This window comes from Macrotis lagotis, chromosome 2 (genome assembly GCF_037893015.1).
Source record: "Macrotis lagotis isolate mMagLag1 chromosome 2, bilby.v1.9.chrom.fasta, whole genome shotgun sequence".
In the NCBI taxonomy this organism is placed as follows: Eukaryota; Metazoa; Chordata; class Mammalia; order Peramelemorphia; family Peramelidae; genus Macrotis; species Macrotis lagotis.
In genome coordinates, this window is record NC_133659.1 from 318,829,088 (window position 1) to 318,837,119 (window position 8,032).

Sequence of the window (8,032 nt, forward strand, 5' to 3'; positions counted from 1 at the left end):
TCAGGGTGGCCATTACCCCAATGGCCTCTTCCTTTAGGTTAGAGGTAGGAGCTTAGAGAATAAAACTTCAAATATCTAACCTATATTTTCTATCATTTTATTTTTACCCTATATCTTCAGATTTTTTAATTTCAGTGTTCCCAGATTAATTTTAAGGGTAATTTAAAGCATAGAAGAGGAGACAATCCCACATATAAAGACAATCTAGCAACACTTTTCCAGAAAGGTCAGAACTCCCTAAGGCTGAAAAAGATGAGACCACATTTAAGCTAGATGAGATTACCCATGTAAAACCTTTTACACTCTAATGAACCCAATTTATCCATGGAAACATAAATCCAAAAGAGGACTTAGAAACCAGAATCTATCATTCTTTGATTGAGCTTCATTTGACTTCCAAGCAATTGTGGTTTTGAATATGATGGTGATGATGGTGATAGGAGGGCAGCTAGATGACACAGTGGATAAAGTGTCAAGCCTGCAGTCAGGAAGACCTGAAGTTGAATCTGGCCTCAGACGCTTTGTTAGCTAGGTGACCCAGGGCAAATTACCTAACCCTCTTTGTTTAGTTTCCTCATCTGTAAATGAGCTAGAGAAGACAATGGCAAGCCTCTTGAGTATCCTTGCCAAGAAAACTCCAGATAGGGACATAGAGAATTGGAAGCAATTGGACAACAGTACAAAGATTCCATAGGTAAAATGCAGAATTTGTAGCCACAAGACTTGAGTACAAATCTCAATGCTGACCCTTTCTCTATGACCTTAGCCTTGTAATTTCCTTTTTTAGGCCTCAGTTCTATGGCTTTAAAATTGGGAAAACAAACTATTCTCAATCTCTACTTTTGACATGGCTCTTTGATCTACTTTACTTTCCCCTGGTTTCTCTGCTTTCAAAGGACTGAGGTCAGCTAATGATTGGTGACACCCTGCATGGAAGTTCCTTATGGTAAAAAAAAGTCTTGTCATGTTGACTTTAACCTCCATTTCAACCTTCCTCCCCAAGCTCTTCTTTAGGTTTTGTCTTCCCTGTATTTCTGTCTGTTAGTGTCTCTGTATCTGTCTCTCTGTCTCTGTCTCTCTCCATCTCTCTCTGTCTCTCTCTCTCTCTCTCTCTCTCTCTCTCTCTCTCTCTCTCTCTCTCTCTCTCTCTCCATGATGTCTTTATGTCTATAGAGAGGAGATAGCTGGGACCAGACACATCCAGAAATAGCAGGCATTTATTTTAAGCTTTAAATGTACAATGACAAATAAGTATGGAATGGAAATTTCAATGGCCTTTGCTACCTACCTAGTCATTAAAGGCAAGAATATGACTGCAAAGGGGAAGATAATGACCTTGCCCCCTGAATTTAGCTTGGTCTCCAACCATTAATCCATGTGGGAGAACTAGAGAAACCAAGAGACTAACAGGCCCAGAAAGTCCTAGGGCTATTGTGAGACTCCAGTGAGATAATGGATGCAAAGCACTTTGCAAACCTTAATATTTGCTATAAATACCAGTCATGATGATGATTATTAGTCTCAAGTCATCTGGTCTCAGTCTTCTAAGCCTCCTACTTCACTCCTACTCAATTTAAATTTAAGCAATGTTTATATAGAGTAACAGGGTCAACTGGTAAATGTTTAACAACTGGAGAAGGGTATGTATGCACACACTTATAAGTTTAATTTGGCATTGTTAGCATTTTTAAAGGTCTAGACAACCTAAAAACAATGAATCTTTAACTATGATTTGTAGCAATTGCTGAACTTTCTTTTCCTGTAGATGATGGGACTAGACCAAGATCACACAACTAGGAAGCCAAATTTGAACTCAGGTCCTCCTGACTCAGGGTGGTGCTCTTGTTCCATCTAGTTGACTATAATTGCTGGTTTCTAAGGTGTGAAAGCTCAAGGAGATAATTTAACAAAGCACCCTCACAAGCCAATTAGAGCTGCCTCCAGCATATCCCTGGGAAGCTCTGACAGTTTTGTTGGATGGGTAGCTGTAAAAGCAGAGGATAATTTGATATAATCAGTGTTGCCTAGCTATAGGAAAGGCTAAGGGAAAGGGAACCCTAAACTAGTGTAAAGATCCAGGTTCTATGCCTTGGGAAACTAAACCTTTAGAAACTAAAACCTGAAGCCCGAAGCAATCACTGTTTAGTTAGGAGTTTCTCTGATGCTAACTCTAAAGAGATTGGCAGACTCTGGAGCTGCCAATTAACACAGACACACACAGATACATACAGATAGACACAGACACACACAGACACACACCAGAGATCAATCTTTTCCAGGTAAGAAACAGAGCAATAGAAAGACTGACTGATCCTTACAGGGAGCAGTAGCCACTCATTAATAACAACTTGGGTTGGTGTTTGTCCTAGAGGAGACTGTTGTTATTCTGTGACTGAAGAATCTTGCTCTGAAAAGAGTCTTGAAAAAGCCTGAAGCCCTTCTCCTCATAAGGAAGAGCTAGTGTATCCCCCGCCCCAAAAAAAGGAAAAAAAAAGAAGAAAAGGAAGAACGAGTTCTATAGCCAAGGGTTACAGCTGAAGCCACGAGCTAGAAGCAGAAACTCCACAGCCAGGTGCCCAATGGGGCAGCCTAGGCTGGCAGGCATCAGCAGGAACGAAAGATACAGAGCAGTAGTGGCAGAGACTGTGTACCCAGCATCCTGATGTCACCATAAGACTGGAGAGATGTGAGTTAGTCCTTTATGTTGTAATCTGACTGCATGTGTTTCTTGCATATTTACATTCTTCTTGCTGATGATATTCATCTTTGAGAGCTACTGTGTCCCAGGTCTGTAGGGGTAATGTTTCATAAATACTTTTTTTTTTAGGTTTTTGCAAGGCAAATGGGGTTAAGTGGTTTGCCCAAGGCCACACAGGTAATTACTAAGTGTCTGAGACTGGATTTGAACCCAGGTACTCCTGACTCCAGGGCTGGTGCTTTATCCACTGCACCACCTAGCTGCCCCACTGTGCCACCTAGCCGCCCCTATTTCATAAATACTTAAAAAAATCATACTGTTCTAATACATGTTACCAGTGACTGGCCTTTGGTAGACTAGCAAAGATAAATTCATTGATTAGCTCTGGCTTTGAGTACCTCACATCTCGGCTAGACTTCTCTGGAGGAAACACTTTTTGACTCAGTCAGGGTGGGGTGGTGACCCAAGTTGCTAAAAGTATATTTATATAAAATGTGCCATAGAATTACAACATCACAAGAGACCACAGGGTCTACCTAAACTGTTTTTACCCTTTGCAACTTAATCAGGTGATCACTCATTCTTTGCTTGAAATCCTTCAGTGAGGAAAATCCAACTACCCACTCCCTGTCCTGCCTGATATTTTCTATCATAGCAGAAGGAAAAATTAGAATGACTTTTGTCAAAGATTGAAAGCTCATATATGATGAATAATATGTAGTGACTGAAGAGATTTGGAGGTTACAATGACCCCTAAGATCATTGTGATGTGTTAGTCAAATAAATAAATAACTTAATTTGATGCGTTAAAAGTGTCCAGAAAGGATGTAGAGGTAGATTGCTAATTTCTAATGCTCTTCCTTGGTCTGAATTTAACTGGAGTAAAATGTTCAATTGTTGGTGCAGATCCTGGGAAGGACACTAATAAACTAGAGTGACTAGAGGAAGGTAGCCAGGACAGAGAAGGACTTCTAGATCATAGATCATAGATTGTAGATCATAGATCATAGATCATATCTAGGAGCATCCCTTGAAGGTATAGAGCTATTTAGCCTTGATGGTTGTGACAGCAGGAATGTAACAGCTTGCTTTACACATATGAAGGCCTCTCAAGGGGAACAGGGATTATCTTTCCCTATGGCCCCTGGGACATAATTAAGATCTGTGGCTAAATTACAGAGAGGCTGATTTGGGGGTCAGTATATGGGAAAGTTGTTAACTTTCATTGCAGGTCCCAAGAAAAACAAACAGGCTTCTTCAGAATGGGTTCTCTCTTGAGTTCTTTAAATGAAGATAGGATGACTACTTGTTAGGAATGTTATAGAAGGAATTCTTGACCACACATAGATTGGCCTTGGAAATCCTTTCTAATTCCATTTTTGTTGATTACTTTTTGTATTTTTTTCCACTTACATGTAAAATAATAATAATTATTTTTTGTTGGAATTACAAAGCTACTTTTAATACTCTGGGGTTAGCCCCATGGGAATAAAAAACACTGGGAGAAGGTAGCCCCCTCACCCCCAGGAATGCCCTGGAGGAGAGCAAGGCTGCCTGGGGGGAAGGATGCACAGAGGGGACCCACTGCAGACACAAGGTGAAGGGAATGCTATCAGTTCTGGGACCTGTGAGCACTACAGGAGGAGGCGAGAGCGTGATGGGACTGGCTCCGGGCACACGGTCGACGGGCAAGAGACACGGGCATGAGCCATAGAGTTACTTGGGCTCTTCTTTCTTCTCATTGGCCTTTTTCTGCTTCTGTTGCATGATCTCCGAGTCCCTCTGCTTTCGGGCAGCGGCAGAGAGGCCTGTCGTCCCAGCGCTTCCCCTTGCCCAAGTCGCTCTGCTTCTTCATGTTCTTCTGGTGGGCGAGCTCTCACTGGTTACCGCGGGTCATGGCAACAGCAGCGGCTCCGTAAAAATAATTATTTTCAATAGCTATTTTTATAAAATTTTGAGTTCCACATTTTTCCCCTCCCTTCTTTCCTGGTCCCTCCCCAAGACAGTAAGTAATCTGATTCAGGTTATATATGTACAATCATGTTGAATATATTTCCATATTAGTTGTGTTATGAAAGAAAAATCAAAACAAAAGGGAGAAAACCATACTAAAAATAAAAATAAAAAACAAATTAAAAAAAAAGTGAAAATAGTATGCTTTGATCTGTATTTAGACTTCATAGTTATTTCTCTGGATGTGGATGACATTGCCCATCACAAGTCTTTTGGAATTGTTTTGATCATTGTACTTCTGAGAAGAGCTGAGAAGAGCTAAGATTCTTCTAGTTGATCATCACAGTGTTGCTGTTACTGCTTATGGTGTTCTCCTGGTTCTGCTCACTTCACTCAGCATCAGTTTGTGTAAGTCTTTCTACTTTTTTCTGAAATCTGCTTGCTCACAATTCATTATTGTGTGATTCTAAAGAAACTATTAAATGAGAACCTGGCACTGATTGAAGTAGAGGAAAAGAAATTGGACAGAGAAATATGTTTTATAATTAATGTGTTTCTACTGATCATATTCCCTACTCCCATTCCATTGTCATTGAGATGAGTTCAATGAACTTTCAGTGAAGTACCTTGTCCCCTACCTGAAACTTTATCAAAAAACAATGGTTCCTGCACTAACCAGAAAGGATAAAATCTTTGAGTTACTGTCTCTCATCATCTCATCTCTACTCCCTGAACAAGCCAGCCCCACCTATGTCTTTCTTAAAGCTCACTTATTCTTCATTTGAGTTGTTCTTCTTCCTTTGGGAGGTTAGCCTGCTCTGGGGAAAGTGTGATTCCCTACATAACCTCTCTTGCTTCTATAGCTTTCCTTGCTGCTCATCCTCTCATGGAGGCATGTTTAGATTGTTAAGGGATCAGTGGTTTGCTACCTTTAGTTTTTCTTTCCCTTAGCTTATGTGTATATATATATATATATTTTTTTTCTATACTCTACAGTAATACAGTAAAAATCTTTTTTGTCCCGAAAATTTCTTCTGGGTCAGAGTTGATTTTTTATATAAATTCTTTTATATCCTTCCTGAAACTTTAGTTAGCTACATTCCCTGCCCCCCAAACAATCTAATAAGGAGAAGCTCACAAATGCAATAAACTTGTACTCGGGGATTTGCTAAAATCAGCTCTCTATAAACTACATCAGAAATTAGTAATCACTACAAACCAGGGTTTGATTTATTGTTTTGTTGACTGTCTAGACTTAAGAACATGTTAATAATGTAGATAAAAGTTAAAAGATTGTGTGCATACCTTTTCCCTCTATAGAGTCTGGTTGTTAAATATTTGCTATCATACCCCTGGATTGCTCTATAAACATTGTTTGAGTTCAACTCAAAGGAGTGAAGTTATTTAAACTGCACTCTTCCTCCTGTGCAACTCTGGATCCAATTCATTGTTCATCTGTGCCTTTTCACATGTAAGTCCAATTGGACAGATTTTTATAGTGTGGCCATCCAATTACCAACCATAATCATCTCAATGGACATTGTTCATCCACTTGAATGTGGATAATCAGGCTAATTTTTTGTGTTCACAATTCTTTCTTCTGGGGCTTCTAGTTGCTTGAGGTAATCAGTACAATCTCATGTGCAAGCTCAAGCATGTAGAGGACCTCATCACCTACAAGGAATCCCTTCATTATATTTCTTCAATCCCAGTGGGAAACATGCCTGCCTGGTTTATGCTTCCTCTATTGTTGATGCTTAGAGCATTGTTGAAAAGAGTTCTATGTTTTAAGGAATTTTGAGTAATTCTGGTGCATGATAGGGAGCCACCTTGTTGCCAGTGTGCTTGTAAGGTGCTGAATCAAAGGTTTTTTCATAATGAATAACAAGCAAATTAGTTTCTTATATTCTTTGTATCTTTCAGTTAATTGTAATATGGTCAAAATGTGGTCTTATTGCTGCACACTGCTTTTGAAAACCTGTTCATTCTCTAGTCATATCCTCATTGAGGATATTATTTATTGGTATATAATGCTTTTCATATGGAAGAGTAGGGATAAAAGCTATTGATGTTCTCTCAGTTGCCATGTTGATGTTAGCAAAGTTCATAATTTTTCCCATCACTGAAATTTTCCACTTCTTCAAATGCCTTGTTTAATCAATTCTTCAACATGCTCAGAAACATGGAAGTTTCAAAGCAGATATTATTTACAAATAAATTTTGTCCGATTTGGCTGTTTTCCTTATAGTTTTTTGTTCTGCAGTATTATTTCTACCTTTTCTGTAAGCACACTGTGACGTAAGGGTCACAAAATGGTTGTTTCACTGTTTTTGATGCAGAAAATACTTATGAGCTTTTTTTTGCAAACCTTTCCCATTTTCTTCTCCTAGTCCTTGGGATGACTTTCCTTTAAACTGACATTCTGCTTGCTTCTTCAATTTATATGAGACAACTGTCCTCATAATCATCCATCATCCTTCTCTCTAAAATTTTATAAATGAGTTTATATATTGTAACCCCAACACTGCCTTTGACATCCATTTCTCACTATTTGACAAGTAAGTAAAATATCTGTATATTAAAGCAATTTCTGAACACTTTGCTTGTCCTTGGTATACATTGGTTACACTTCAGGATAAAAATGTTAGTCAGATTCAATGTCTTTTCTGATATCTACTTCCTATTTCAGGTCATCAATTACTTGTTTGAATAGTTTAGGATTAAGTCACTTCAGTAATATGCCAAATGTTTTTGTCATTCTTAAAAAAATAATGATTTGGCTATAACTTTAACCAAACTGATTACATAGCTATTTTAGCAACAATCTCCACATCAGTAAAAAGTCTCTTACTGTCTGAAAAATACTTATTTCATTTTTATGATGTTATTTGATGATCATCAAAGCCAATGGCTACCAATTCTTTCCTTAAGGAACTGTGTTTAAAAAATAGTGCATTTCTAAAAACAATCAAATCAGGAGAAGAGGAAAAGTTAAAGATTAATCATGATTTAAGCCTGATTCTATTCCTGATTTCTTCTTTTAGAAGACTTTAAGTTCCTTGGGGTCTGGGTTTGCTTTATTCTTATCTTTTATTCCCAGAACTAGGCATGGTGTCTAAATACATCAATTAGTTAATAAACATTTATTAAACACTTGGCATATGTGAGGCACTGTGCTAAGTCCTGGAGTTACAAAAAGAGACAAAAAAATACTCCTTACTCTAAAAGAGCTTATAATTTAGTGATAATTGCACTAAATAAACCCCTGTTGGACTGAATTGAATCACTCTTATAATGAACTTCTCTGAGTGAAAAATGTCTCCCTTTGCCTCAAAATAGTTTGATATCTTGCTGGTCACAAATTAAATCTCCTTCAAAAGG

At 38.3% G+C, this 8,032-nt stretch overlaps 1 pseudogene; it reads right to left on the reverse strand.

The window, feature by feature from the left end:
* Positions 1-4,146: 4,146 nt before the first annotated feature.
* On the reverse strand, positions 4,147-4,591 carry LOC141511779 (small EDRK-rich factor 2-like; annotated as a pseudogene).
* Positions 4,592-8,032: the final 3,441 nt, after the last annotated feature.